The 14040-nt window shown below is 36.2% G+C and overlaps 1 protein-coding gene across 1 annotated transcript in view; it reads left to right on the plus strand.

Moving 5' to 3' along the window:
• The first annotated feature begins 484 nt into the window (after positions 1 to 484).
• The window catches only part of TAB2 (TGF-beta activated kinase 1 (MAP3K7) binding protein 2), a 60163-nt gene continuing 46607 nt past the window's right edge, over positions 485 to 14040 (plus strand). Inside the window, exon 1 of the mRNA XM_027551797.1 lies at positions 485 to 633. The gene's annotated coding sequence lies outside the window, so the exon portion shown is untranslated. The remainder of the gene's footprint in view (positions 634 to 14040) is intronic.

Here is a 14040-nt window from a genome sequence, read left to right on the forward strand (position 1 = left end):
GCTTAGATGTATCTAAAGCATTTCTTAAGAAAAGTCTGAGAACTGATTGTAGGAATTTAGGGAAACAGAAGGTAATTGGAAATAAGATAGCAAAAGAGAAGAGTAAAGTGACCTAAAAATGAGAACTTTACAATTCCAGTCTTACTAATGAAAATGAACTTACTGTTGGTTTTCTCGTTCTATATACTCTGGTCCCATATTGGACAGTCTGTTGCTGAAAGCCAGTAGAGATTTCACAAAGGCTACTGGTTTAGTTTCTAGAATTGGGAGTTTAGAGCAGAGTTGGGTAGATGAAGACAATGAATTAAGTAATGCAAATAGCATCTTTTGGTAACTTGTATTTAAGAGAGTCTTTTCCATTTAAGAATATTTCCTATGTGAGACACTGGGGACTACCTCACTGCTATTAGCTCACAATGTTATCTGGTCACGTTTCTTGTTCTGCCTACCTCTAGTTTACTCTAGTTTCTCTTCTGCTTTCAAGGCTCCAGACCCAGTTCCTGGACCTGCCCTGGAAAAGAAGTATCCAGTAGAGATGAGCTCACTGCAGTTACTTAATTAAAAATTTGTAAGCTGCAAAAATGGCAATGGGCCAATCAAGAACAGCTACCATTTGAATTTTTCTATTTCCAGGTATGCTAAAGTCCATGGCACCAGTCAAGCTTAGCCATGTAACTGCCTTACTATGAAATCTATAATAAGCAAAACTTTACTTTCAAAACTTTGGTCATCTTGCTTACAGTGTAGTAACATCCCTAACCACTGGGTGACATGCAACTAGTATTGACTTTAACATACCTTTTGCCTGACTATTTCTAATTTAACTTGTTTGTAACAGCAAACTAATGGAAAAACAATTAAAGAAAAATTAATTGGAAATGCTATTGAGTTAAGCCCTGTAAAAATGTACAAAAAGTACTCTGGTCTTCATTGAGAAGTACAGAAACAACCAAACTGTCTTCCTTTAAGAGGTTCACATACGGTACAAGTAATTTAGAGAATTAAATAAATGAAACAGTTCTCTGTCTTGAGGTCCTCAACTAATCTACACTGTGAGTACCTTCATATAAAGAGTTAATATGGTCTTCAAAAATGTGGGTGGGGTGGGAGTGGGGAAATTGAAAGAAAATTCCTGGATAGAATCAGGTAATGTATTATGTAATAGTTTTACCTGAAGAATTTAATTCTGTTTTAAATGTAAGTATATAACTAGTATTTGCTATATTTTTACTTGATTGCCCAAAAGAAACCAGGCGAGAAAGTCATCAGTAGCTGGAGTTGTTGTGGAAGGTAGCCGCAAAACTAAAAATTAAGGTAGATTTTAACTGAGAAAGAACTACTTGTGAATGTTTAGAGGGCTAAGTTAGCTTTTAAGGATATTTATCACTTTTACTAATTCGTATAGATTTAGAAACAGTTAATCCATAAAAGATGACTTTATTTGCTAAAGGATAGATGACCATACATATCTTTTGATTTTAAAGTTCAGTTCAGATAGGTTAGAGATTACCCAAAGTTGAACAAAGGAATTTTATATCCCACTTGTGATTTTAAAAGATGATTCTGATATCCTAGCTTATGCTTTGTATGCCTTCCTCCAGTGTTCATGCATATAATGAATTTAATGTCAGCCAGTCTTGTCAACGTTAGGTCACTGATTCTGTGCCACTTTATTTGTTTAGCTTTGAAATAATTATATCTCACTGAGTGCTGAATTAGGGCATGAAAGAGAGCTACTACCAGAGTTACTAGGGTCGTTACCACTGGTAGATGAATTGAAGGGGAGATAAGAGAGAATTGCTTCTGAATTTGAAGTCTTACTAGTTATCACTGGGGCTATGAGTAATGGTGAAAGTTTTCTACATCATTGAATGTAAATTGTATATAAAACACTTTATTAGGTGCACTAGGGATGTAAAAATAAATTAACCTTATTTTCAGTGGGCTTATGGACAAGTAATACCATAAAAAAGTATTATAATAGAGGTGGAAAAAACTGTAGAGAAAGTAATATTTCTACTGAGCCTTGAAGAGTAGATAGAAATCCTTAGCAAGAAAGACAAGAGTATTCCTAAGTTGTAGAAGTCAAAGTATATAATGTGTTCTAAAAATTGTAAACAGCCCAGTATGCCTACAGAATAGTAGGGTATAGAAGGATATGGTGGATGGTGGAGCTATGCCACACGTGCTTTCAAATGTGTGATGAAGGAGTTTGGATTTAGTTCAGTAGGTCATGAGAATCCATTGCAGATTCATTTCTTAGCATTCTCGCACTTAAGTCAGTGAGTCTTTTGAAAAGCTGACTGCAAGAGTGAGGGTTGAAACTTAAAAAAGTTAGAGATTAGGCAGTAGCAATACCTATGAAGGCCAGCACTTACCTAAGCATCATGTGTGAAGAATTTTACCTGTAATTTCTCACTTTTCCTTACAGGAATATTGTGAGAACTGAAATAATATAGGTTAACATTGTTCAGCACAGAACCCGATCCTTACATGGTCACTTACACAATCACTTTGACTCACCAAAGTGATCATGCTGTAAGCTCAGAGGAAAGTGCCCTTGTCCACCTTTATGTGTGAACTTTTAAATCCCATCTGTCAAGACTCCTGATGATTGAGCATTGTTGCAGTTATTAAGTATATTAGTAACAATTTCAGCATTGATAGCATAGGCATAGGGTTATTTGAAAATACATTGAATTGGCTCAGTTCTGGTACTTTGAAATAATTCTATGCTGCACCTACTCTCTGACCCCCCATATCAGAATACAAGTAGTGTTATGGGGAAATACATAGAAAATATACAGGAAATACTTTTATAGGGAAAATATTCTGCTCTAATCTCCATTGTTTATGCATAATTATACAAAAATACATGAATATATATTCTTATAAAAAATTAAAACATAACAGAGATGACTATATCTCCTTGGACCACTTTCTGTCTATGTGTTCCTTTCCCAGCCAGGTCTCCAAAATAATTAGTGTGTATCCTTTCAGAGCATTACCTGTGCATTCATATAAAAATACCTGTTTCAAACTTTTTTTGGTGTCTTTTTTTTTTTTTAACACAAGGCCATCATTATACATGAGTTTTGCATCTTTTTTAATCCAGTAATGTCTTAATAGGCCTTTGCATATAATTATTTGGCTATATCTTACTCGACTTAAAAACAAAATTGCTGTACATTGATTTACTCATTCATTCCTAAACGGTTATTCAGATTGTTCTTTTAGTGATATACACTGAAGTGACATTCTTACGTCCATGGAGTCGCAAAGAGTCGGACACGATGGACTGACTGAACTAAACTGACATTCTTATACGCTCCTCTTTAAACACATATGCTTGTCCGTAGGATGGATACTTTATATTGTTATAGATGGAGCTCTGGTACTTCATGATCAGCAACAAATTTTCATTCACAGCTGATGGTGCTAGCACTGGATAGTGACACCACAGTTGGGAACTGGCCTGGAAAACAGCTCTGCTACTGACTTAGTTGGAATTGTAAATACGCTTCTTAATACATCTTTCCATTATTCTCTTCAGTTAAAAAGAAAAAAAAGTGGAGTAACATTTGTCTTCTCTGCTTCACATGTGGGGATGATGAAGTGAGATAAATGCTATAAGAAGTCTCATATAAATCTGAATTTTACTAGTTTATGATTTTCTCAAAAGCAGGAACTATATTTTATTCATCTTTGCATATTTAGAGCACGTTACCTGGCTTACAGTGGGCAGTGTTTGTGGAATGAATCACAGACATTAAGGTGAACCAAAAAGTAGATTGTATTTATGAAAATTCCAGGCCAGTAGAATTTTCTTGATCTTGTACATAATCTGGAATCTGTGCATTTTTCATTGAAAACTTTCCACCTTTTTAGCCTTAAACTCACTTCCCTTCTGCAGTACAGCTATAATTCTTCAAATTTATCCTGTTCTTTCATGGTCTTTTCCCTAACACAAACAGTTGTCAGTGATATCCTGCAAGACTCTTTATGATTTATCTGTAATGGTGAAGTCCAAGTACTGCGTTTTTTGTGAAATTTCTCCTGCCTCTCCTCAGTTCCTGAGTTCTAGGCACTACTGCGTCCTGATCTCCACTGCTGCTTATATACCTCTCAGTGCCGCACAGTGAGTGTTACTGAATGACTGCGTGCCCGCCTCTGGGACTGTGTGGAATGTCACAGAACCAGGCAGGGCTTGGAACTTCAGAGATAAATTAGGTGGATCTGGAAAGTGAGAGGCGTGTTGTTCTTGCTGACTTGTGGGATTCAGCACATATGGGGCAGAGGAAAGCAATTAAGATCATCTAGGATATGCCCATGCCTACCCTACTTCTTCAGCTTCATCCTGTATCACACTTTCTCCCTGTTCCTCTCACTCCCTGCCCTTCAACATGAACCAGCTACTTGTGGTTATCCAAACTTGCCATGCTGTCTGATTCAAGTCTTTTCCCAGGCAGCTACTTATGTTTGAAATTTTCTTCCCCTCTTGCCTGCCCACCTGGTAAACATATTTTTATCTTTTAAGACCGAGCTTAGGTGTTGCCCTCTTTAATTAATCCTACCCTTAAACTCTCTACTTCCCTCAGAATTGATTGGCCCCTCCTATGTTTCCGCTGTGCACTGCAACACAGCTCAGTTACAGTTCAGTTATTACGTTTACTTATTGATGTATTTGTCTTTCTCTACTAAGAGGTAAATTTCTTGAGTGTTGAAAAGTGTGCTTTTATTAATTTTAATATTTTCAGCACCCACTATAGTAGAGAGTGAGTAGTAGACTTGCAACAAATGTTTGCATAAGCAATGTGTATAGTATATATGAAAATATATAACAATAATGCATTAGAAAGTGTGTCATAAATCAAAATGTTGAGTAGATGATCACTTTCATATATGTTCATAGTTTATATTGTTATGAAAGTCATTCTAGATTTATGGATAAGTATTACATAATGAGATTTTTGGTTCTTTATTCAATTATATGATATTAAATTTTCTCTAAGTGTATCTATAATTGGAGAATTGTGAAATAGCTTTATATATAATAAATATGTTGAGATAGAAGTTTCTGTACAGTTTTGAAATTATTCTTGACCATCTAATATAAAATTCATCCCCCATAACTATAACAAGATTAACAACTGACTTTTTAACAGTTCCATAGTGTTAGATTTGAAACACTGGCACATACTTAACAAGATTATGTTAAATTCGATGAGATAAACAGAAGAAACAGGTCAAGTAAGGGGCTGAAACTGCATGGGAATCAGTTGGTGAAATTTCTGCTAACTTTCTCTAAATCTTCATCTTAAAATGTCAATTTAGATTAATATTATAGCCAAGTTATTGTAATTTTCACATGTCATTGAGTCTTACTTAGTCCATTCCAAATGTTTATGGTGGATGTAAGATGAAAACTGGTTCTTTCAAGTGCTTTCATTTTCTTTTCTGCTCTTTTTTCCTCTTTACCTATAAATAGGAGTTCATTATCATATCATTTATTTATATTGTGCTTTCTTTTAAAGATATTTATACAGGAGATGGATTATCCAAAAATTACATTAAAAGGGGCACACTCAGAAGTAACTTTGTTTCCATCTTAAAGCCCTAATGTATTGGAAAATAATAATGAAGTATGAATTGGAAAATACACACAAGGTAGTTATATAATATGTTTTGATGAATTATAACCATTCTGCCTTAGATTTATTGCACTTTTCTTGATCCTTAGAAAATGGTAGCACTCACCACAAAACCACAGTACATAAATTGCCAAGTGTGGCTGACTTGCACATTCCTTTTAGAGGAACTTATAACTGCTAAACCTTTTAACCATAAGAAATGGTCAGTATTCATGGACTTGAGGCAGTGTATTAATGAGTAAATTGGGAATTTTTTTTTAAGAGGAGATAGAATGGGCCATTATGTTACGTCTTAGCCATTTGACATGTATAAAATTACACTATTAATATTGTTTTTCTATAGAAAATAAATTACTATAGGCTTATAAAGTTGAGAAATACATTTTCTGGTAACATAATCCTTTGTTCCCTTTAAGCTTTTAAGTAACACTAAATCTGAACATGATAAGTAATTCAAGTCAGTAGCATTTAGGTGGCTTAATTTGATGTGTTTCTATTATTTTATTTTTGCAAATATGTAAAGTGATTCAAGACTACAGCTGTTCTATGCTAAAGTTTATGCTAAAGATGGATTATATTTATTCTTTTTTATCATAAATGATGATAGTGTTTGAATTTTAGATTTTTAAATGCCATAGCTGTAATTCTTACATTTTAACTCTTAGGAAAATAATTTGATATTACAGACTTTGGAGAGCAGCAAGTTTGCTTTAATAAAGATGTAACATCGTGTTCCAAGAAATACAATTCTAATAATTTGCTGTTAAAAGTAATTTTGAAATTTTCATTCAATTACATTTGTAGATTATTTTAAAATTAATTAAATGTGAAGTATCAACTATTATATCCCTGGTGGCTCAGAGGTTAAAGCGTCTTCCTGGAATGCAGGAGACCCGGGTTCAATCCCTGGGTCAGGAAGATCCCCTGGAAAAGGAAATGGCAACCCACTCCAGTACTCTTGCCTGGAGAATCCCAAGGACGGGGGAGCCTGGTGGGCTACAGTCCATGGGGTCGCGAAGAGTCGGACACGACTGAGCGACTTCTCTTTCACTGACATTTGATGAAATACTTACGTCATCAGTAATGAAAGAGATACTTAAAATAGTGTATATAATTAGAAAGATAATACTTTTTTTTTCAGTTTACTTCTGAAATCCTTATTAAGGCCAAAAAGTTTCAAAACTTGCTTTAACTTCAAAAAAAATTAGCAGCTAACTCACTGCACAGTCATCAGCCAGTCCACAGAAGAGACACAAGTTAAACTTAGTAATAAAAAACTGTTAACATCATACTGACAACCAAGTACATAAGTTGAAACACTCCCCCTTCCCATTAGACATCCTGGGAAATTTAGTAATGGTTGTTGAGGTTATGTGTCCCTAAAAAGCACCACTATAGTCAAAAACTAAAAAATAGAACCCCACAGGACTTAACAAGAAAAATGGAATTGGGGTACAACACTCAGAATGTCATCAGTGAACATTTTAAAAAGTAGAAACCTTAAAAAGCATGATACTGTAATTTTACACATGTCACATGGCTAAGAAATATGTGTAAGTACTTATATAATATTTATACAAATAAATACTGTACTTTGCTTTTAAATAGTCCTAAAGTTTGCCTTATAGAAGGAACTTTCACATAGTTGTGGAAGCTTGTTATTGCGAAGTGAAGAATGATTTTTTGAAATCGGAAAGAAAGTTGAACACAAGTTGTGGATGGGTGTGACTGATTCCTCGAAGCTGCAGTAAGCTGAGGTTGCTGGCAGATGTTTGAGGTGTGTTCATGTTTACATTTTGAGTGTTCATAGGCAGCTTGTTTCAGCTGAGTGTGGTTTTTTGCATTCACCTAGTGTTTCTGACAGATGAATTCACAGCAGAATTCATTTAGTGCTCAAATTGTTGCCTAATATATCAATTACATTGATGCACTTTCAAAACACCTATTATAGCAGCACTCACATATAGCCAAGGGTAAGACAAACACTGTAGTTTGGAGGGATAGCTACCACTTTTTATAGTAGTCTTTAATCTAGATGTATTCTGATCTTTATTTAGAGATTTATTACAACAGATACTTACTGAGCATCCACTACTTGCCTTCCACTTTCTAAATATTTAAGATACAGCAGTGAACAAGATAGTCTCTCCACTTTGAAACTAATATTACTTGTGTAAAAGTTTCTGTTTGTTGTCACAGTTTGGTTTTAAGAGGTAAAATTGGATAGATGAATGGACCTCTGGTTAAAAAAAAAAGAGTCTACTGGGCATCAAGACTTTTCTCTAACTCCCTAAATTATATACGTTTATAACATAATTTTCTAGGGGTCTGTCCAAGCCGAGATTCCATTGTTTATAGAAAAAAATTAGTATCTCTGGAGGTCACTATGGAAATCGGAGTTAAATTTTAGGATAGTATATATGTTAAAATGGAACAACCTCTTACCTTATTGTCTATTAAGCTAAAGGAGAATCCCAGTGCAGTTGAGAAGTGAATTTTAGTTTTATGTATTTTGTCCTGTTCTTCCATGATATTCAACATAAGCTATATTTTTCTTTGTTATAGTAGTAAATTTGTCCCGGTAAAACTCAACCATGTACAAACAGGGCAAAGATTGAAATACATATATTGATTTACATAATGATAAGCTAAACCATTCGTGTGTCTCAAGACTGTCTATAAAAGCCACTGTACACTTACAGCCTTCATCAACCTTTCTCATCTTCTCTTGTAGATACTCCCCACCCGAAACTCGTTCTTCTTAATCCTCTTTCCTCCTGTCCCTCCTCCTTCTGGCCAAACAGGTGACTGACTCATTGTCTCCGGAACCTGCCTAGTATTTATTGGATTGCCTTGCTTCATACTTCAACCTTGTGATGATTTAAGGCCCTTCCACCTCCTCCCTCAGGCCTGAGAGCACTGTGAACACCTATAGCACAGTTTATACCACTTACCTGGCACTTATTTTGAACCTAATATTTGGTTTTCAAGTAGCTTTGTCTGAGTTATCCAATTAAGACAAATGATTGTCCCATATACGTGGGAAAGGAAGGCCTCAAAGGCTTTGTTAGCAAAGTAATGTCTTTGCTTTTTAATATGCTGTCTAGGTTGGTCATAAATTTTCTTCCAAGGAGCAAGCGTCTTTTAATTTCATGGCTACAGTCACCATCTACAGTTATTTTGGAACCAAAAAAAAATAAAGTCTGTCACTGTTTCCATGTTTCCCCATATATTTGCCATGAAGTTATGGAACCAGAGTTTATACTTAACCAACCATTTAATTGTCTCATCTTACTAAATGAGACAACCCCCACTGATATAGAATTGTGGGCAAAATATTTAGCAGTGTTATTTATGTTTTTAGCTATTAACGTGTTCTTTCACCAGAAAATTTTAGAAACAAATAGTTAAAACAATATTATTTCTTGAAATTCTACTGCTTAGGAAAGTTTTAAGCTTACCTGAGAGTAACCCTCTTCCAACAACACAAGAGAAGACTCTACACAGGGACATCACCAGATGGTTGACACCGAAATCAGATTGATTATATTCTTTGCAGCCAAAAATGGAGAAGCTCTATACAGTCAGCAAAAACTAGACTGGGAGCTGACTGTGGCTCAGATCATGAACTCCTTATTGCCAAATACAGACTGAAATTGAAGAAAGTGGAGAAAACCACTAGACCATTCAGGTATGACCTAAATCAAATCCCTTACGACTATACAGTGGAAGTGAGAAATAGATTTAAGGGACTAGATCTGATAGAGTGCCTGATGAACTATGTTCATCAGGTTCTTGACATTGTACAGGAGACAGGAATCAAGACCATTCCCAAGAAAAAGAAATGCAAAAAAGCAAAATGGCTGTCTGGGGAGGCCTTACAAATAGCTGTGAAAAGAAGGGAAGTGAAAAGCAAAGGAGAAAAGGAAAGATATACCCATTTGAATGCTGAGTTCCAAAAAATAGCAAGGAGAGATAAGAAAGCCTTCCTCAGCGATCAGTGCAAAGAAATAGAGGAAAATAATAGAATGGAAAAGACTAGAGATCACTTCAAGAAAATTAGAAATACCAAGGGAACACTTCATGCAAAGATGGGCTCAATAAATGACAGAAATTATATAGACCTAACAGAAGCAGAAGATATTAAGAAAAGGTGGCAAGAATACACAGAAGAACTACACAAAAAATATCTTCACGACCCAGATAATCACTATGGTGTGATCTCCAACTTAGAGCCAGACATCCTGGAATGTGAAGTCAAGTGGGCCTTAGGAAGCATCACTATGAACAAAGCTAGTGGAGGAAATGGAATTCCAGTTGAACTATTTCAAACCCTGAAAGATGATGCTGTGAAAGTGCTACACTCAATATGCCAACAAATTTGGGAAACTCAGCGGTGGCCACAGGACTGGAAAAGGTCAGTTTTCATTCCAATCCCAAAGAAAGGCAATGCCAAAGAATGCTCAAACTACCACACAATTGCACTCATCTCACACGCTAGTAAATTCTCCAAGCCAGGCTTCAGCAGTATGTGAACCGTGAACTTCCAGATGTTCAAGCTGGTTTTAGAAAAGGCAGAGGAACCAGAGATCAAATTGCCAACATCCACTGGATCATCAAAAAAGCAAGAGAGTTCCAGAAAAATATCTATTTCTGCTTTATTGACTATGCTAAAGCCTTTGACTGTGTGGATCACAATAAACTGTGGAAAATTCTGAAAGAGATGGGAATACCAGACCACCTGACCTGCCTTTTGAGAAACCTATATGCAGGTCAGGAAGCAACAGTTAGAACTAAACATGGAACAACAGACTGGTTCCATACCGGGAAAAGAGTACGTCAAGGCTGTATATTGTCATCCTGCTTATTTAACTTATATACAGAGTACATCATGAGAAACACTGGGCTGGAGGAAGCACAAGCTGGAATCAAGATTGCCGGGAGATGTATCAATAACCTCAGATACGCAGATGACACCACCCTTATGGCAAGGAGTGAAGAAGAACTAAAGAGCCTCTTGATGAAAGAGGAGAGTGAAAAAGTTGGCTTAGAGCTCAACATTCAGAAAACTAAGATGGCATCCGGTCCCATCACTTCATGGCAAATAGATGGGGAAACAGTGTCAGACTTTATTTTGGGGAGCTCCAAAACAATTGCAGATGGTGATTGCGGCCATGAAATTAAAAGACGCTTACTCCTTGGAAGGAAAGGTATGACCAACCTAGACAGCATATTAAAAAGCAGAGACATTACTTTGCCAACAAAGGTCCGTCTAGTCGAGGCTATGGTTTTTCCAGTAGTCATGTATGGATGTGAGAGTTGGACTATGAAGGAAGCTGAGCACCGAAGAATTGATGCTTTTGAACTATGGTGTTGGAGAAGACTCTTGAGAGTCCCTTGGACTCTCAGGATATCCAACCAGTCCCTCCTAAAGGAAATCAGTCCTGGGTATTCATTGGAAGGACTGATGTTGAAGCTGAAACTCCCTTACTTGGGCCACCTGATGTGAAGAGCTGACTCATTAGAAGACCCTGATGCTGGGAAAGATTGAGGGCAGGAGAAGGAGATGACAGAGGATGAGATGGTTGGATGGCATCACTGACTCAATGGACATGGGTTTGAGTAGACTCCAGGAGTTGGTGATGGACAGGGAGGCCTGGCCTGCTGCGGTTCATGGTGTCACAAAGAGTCGGACACGACTGAGCGACTGAACTGAACTGAGAGTAACATTTAATTTATTCATTAATAAGACTTTGACACTAAAGGGCAACACTTTGTCAGTTTTAAATTATGTAAATCTAAGTAGTTTATATAAGGTATATTACCAGTTACTCCTTTTTTAAAAGTTGGATCTCTGGGATTTTAGCTTTGCTCTGTCATTTACTTTGTATGGTACCTCCTGGTCAGGAGCAGGTGACTAGAATCTTTTACATATCTGTATAGTCATCATTTGGGAGTTTTGTTTATTTTTTAATCTTTTATAGTCATCATTTAGGAGTTTTGTTTATTTTTTAATCTTTTATCAAGGTTTGCTAAAAAGTAACACATCTCATCTAAATCTGTAACTTAAATGGTAGAATAGTAATGTTTACCCCATCCCCTCCACTCTCACATCTCCCCATTTCCCCTAGGGTTAGAATTGCAAGAGCTTTACTGCTTTATTGGACTTGATGTAAAGCCAGCTTTTAGTCATACGCGATTAATATTCTATAGCTCTTTCATTAGCAACACACACACTTTTCTTCCCAAAAGACCAGTTTGGAAAGGACCTTGGTATATAGTCCACCCCTCATAATCTATTAACTGGCTAGGCTGATAGTATTTATAGGGAAAAGTAATATAAATATTGAATACGGATTTAAGCAAAAACTGTGAAATAAGTAATTGGGCAGATGGACATAGGAGTAGAGAAGGATGGTTATATTATGGCATGAGAACTAAGTTACAAAGCTAACTCTTCATTTTCCATAGTAGGAAATCCATAGAAAATGCGTAAAATTGAAAAAAATCAAGAAATAGTCCTATAAATCATCTTGTATAGGAATGTGAAGAAAAAGCTTAGTGTTGACACTGGAATATGGAATAGGATAAAAGTGGAGAGGCATGAGGCAAGGAAACTGCTGGTTTCCCCAATAAACTTTGTAATACTGTTTGGCTTTTAAAAACCATGTATGTATGTTCTTCTTTAAATTTTTATTTAAATTTTTCATTATAGGGTAGGTCAAAAAATTAAGATATCTTAAAATCAATTTTTGTGTTTAGTATTTGGGCTGGAAGGAACGTTGGCCTTTTAGGGAAAAATTAATAATGACTATGTAATTTTCATATAAAGTATAACCAAGAATATTTTTCTTTGTGTATTCTTAAATTATATGGTAGGATTGTCTCCTGTACACTGGTTAATTAATGCCAGCACCAAGGATGCCTCTCAGATGTTTATCTGCAGCCCAGAACTCTGAGCTCCAGGTCCATATATCCCAGCTCCCTCTGTGATATCACTGTTTTGAGGTTGTAAAGGTACCCTAGACTCAGTATGTTCAAAACTAAACTTTGTTTTGTTTTCTTGGACCTTTTCTAGCTTGTTCCTTAGTTTATAGATGGGACCAACCATCTGAACAAATACGAAAGCAACCTTTACAACCTCCTTCTTTACCCCAATATCTAACCCAAGTTCTATTAAATTTTACTTTCTAATTATCTCTTCAGTTTTTCCTTCTACTCAGTGTCCATTGTTGTCTCTACAATTACAAAGTATTAACTATTTCTTAGCTAGTTCAGTTCAGTTCAGTCACTCAGTCATGTCCAACTTTGTGACCCATGGACTGCAGCATGCCAGGACTCCCTCCCTGTCCATCACCAACTCCCGGAGCTTACTCAAACTCATGTCCATTGAGTTAGTGATGCCATCCAACCATTTCATCCTCTGTCGTCCCCTTCTCCTCCTGCCTTCTTAGCTAGACTAAAGCATTTTTCTAACTGGTCTTCTCATCTTTTGCCATCTTCTCCATACTGTAGCCATTCTTCACACATACATGATTTCTTGATCATGTCACCTTTCCTGCCTCTGAGCTTAAATCTTTCAGTTTCTTCTCATTACCCTGAGAATAAAACCTCCAGATTTTAATGGCCTATAAAGGCACTGCATGATTTGGCTCCTGCCTTTTTCTTGCTGCTGCTGTCTATAGTTTTTCCTAATATACTCCCTTGTAGTCTGTTTTTGAATGATGTGAAAGGGATGAAAAACGTTACTGTGTCAGCAATGAGATGGACTGAGATAGCAGTCAGCAGATCTGGTAGCAGAAGGCAGACAAAAGATGAAATAGTGGGCAAGTTAAAATAGTTATCTAAATTATTAGCTTCTTTTGATGTGTCTTTAATCCAGGAATTTCTGTGACTTGGAGAGCAAGGGTATGGACTCTAATACTTGTATCTCCAGCATGGTTCTGCTGCGTACTAAACACTCCTTAAATTCGTGGATTGTGAATGCATGATGATAGTCCAATTTTAAATATCCAGGTACCTTATAAATGCTCAAATTTTGTTCAGACCTGTAAGTCCTGTTGCTTTTCTTGTTGTTGTTTTTTGATCTGGAGGCTATGGTCCCTTCTTGGGAGTACAGTTAACAGTTACATGTGTTATACTACTCTTACAGTCCTGGAAAAATTCACCATAGTAAATGGTAGTGAAAGTGAAGACTTGATAATTATCATAACATGCAGTCTGAGCCATTAACTGATACTTAGTACTCTGCACTGTCATAATATTGAGAGGTTAGAAATAAGTTGCTTACATACTCTTAAGAAAGGAGATAACATGGCGCATTTTTTAAATCTTTCCAGTATACTTACGGTTGGGTTTGTAGTGCTGTATATACTCTGCTGGGCTTCCC

This window comes from Bos indicus x Bos taurus, chromosome 9 (assembly GCF_003369695.1).
Source record: "Bos indicus x Bos taurus breed Angus x Brahman F1 hybrid chromosome 9, Bos_hybrid_MaternalHap_v2.0, whole genome shotgun sequence".
Lineage (NCBI taxonomy): Eukaryota > Metazoa > Chordata > Mammalia > Artiodactyla > Bovidae > Bos > Bos indicus x Bos taurus.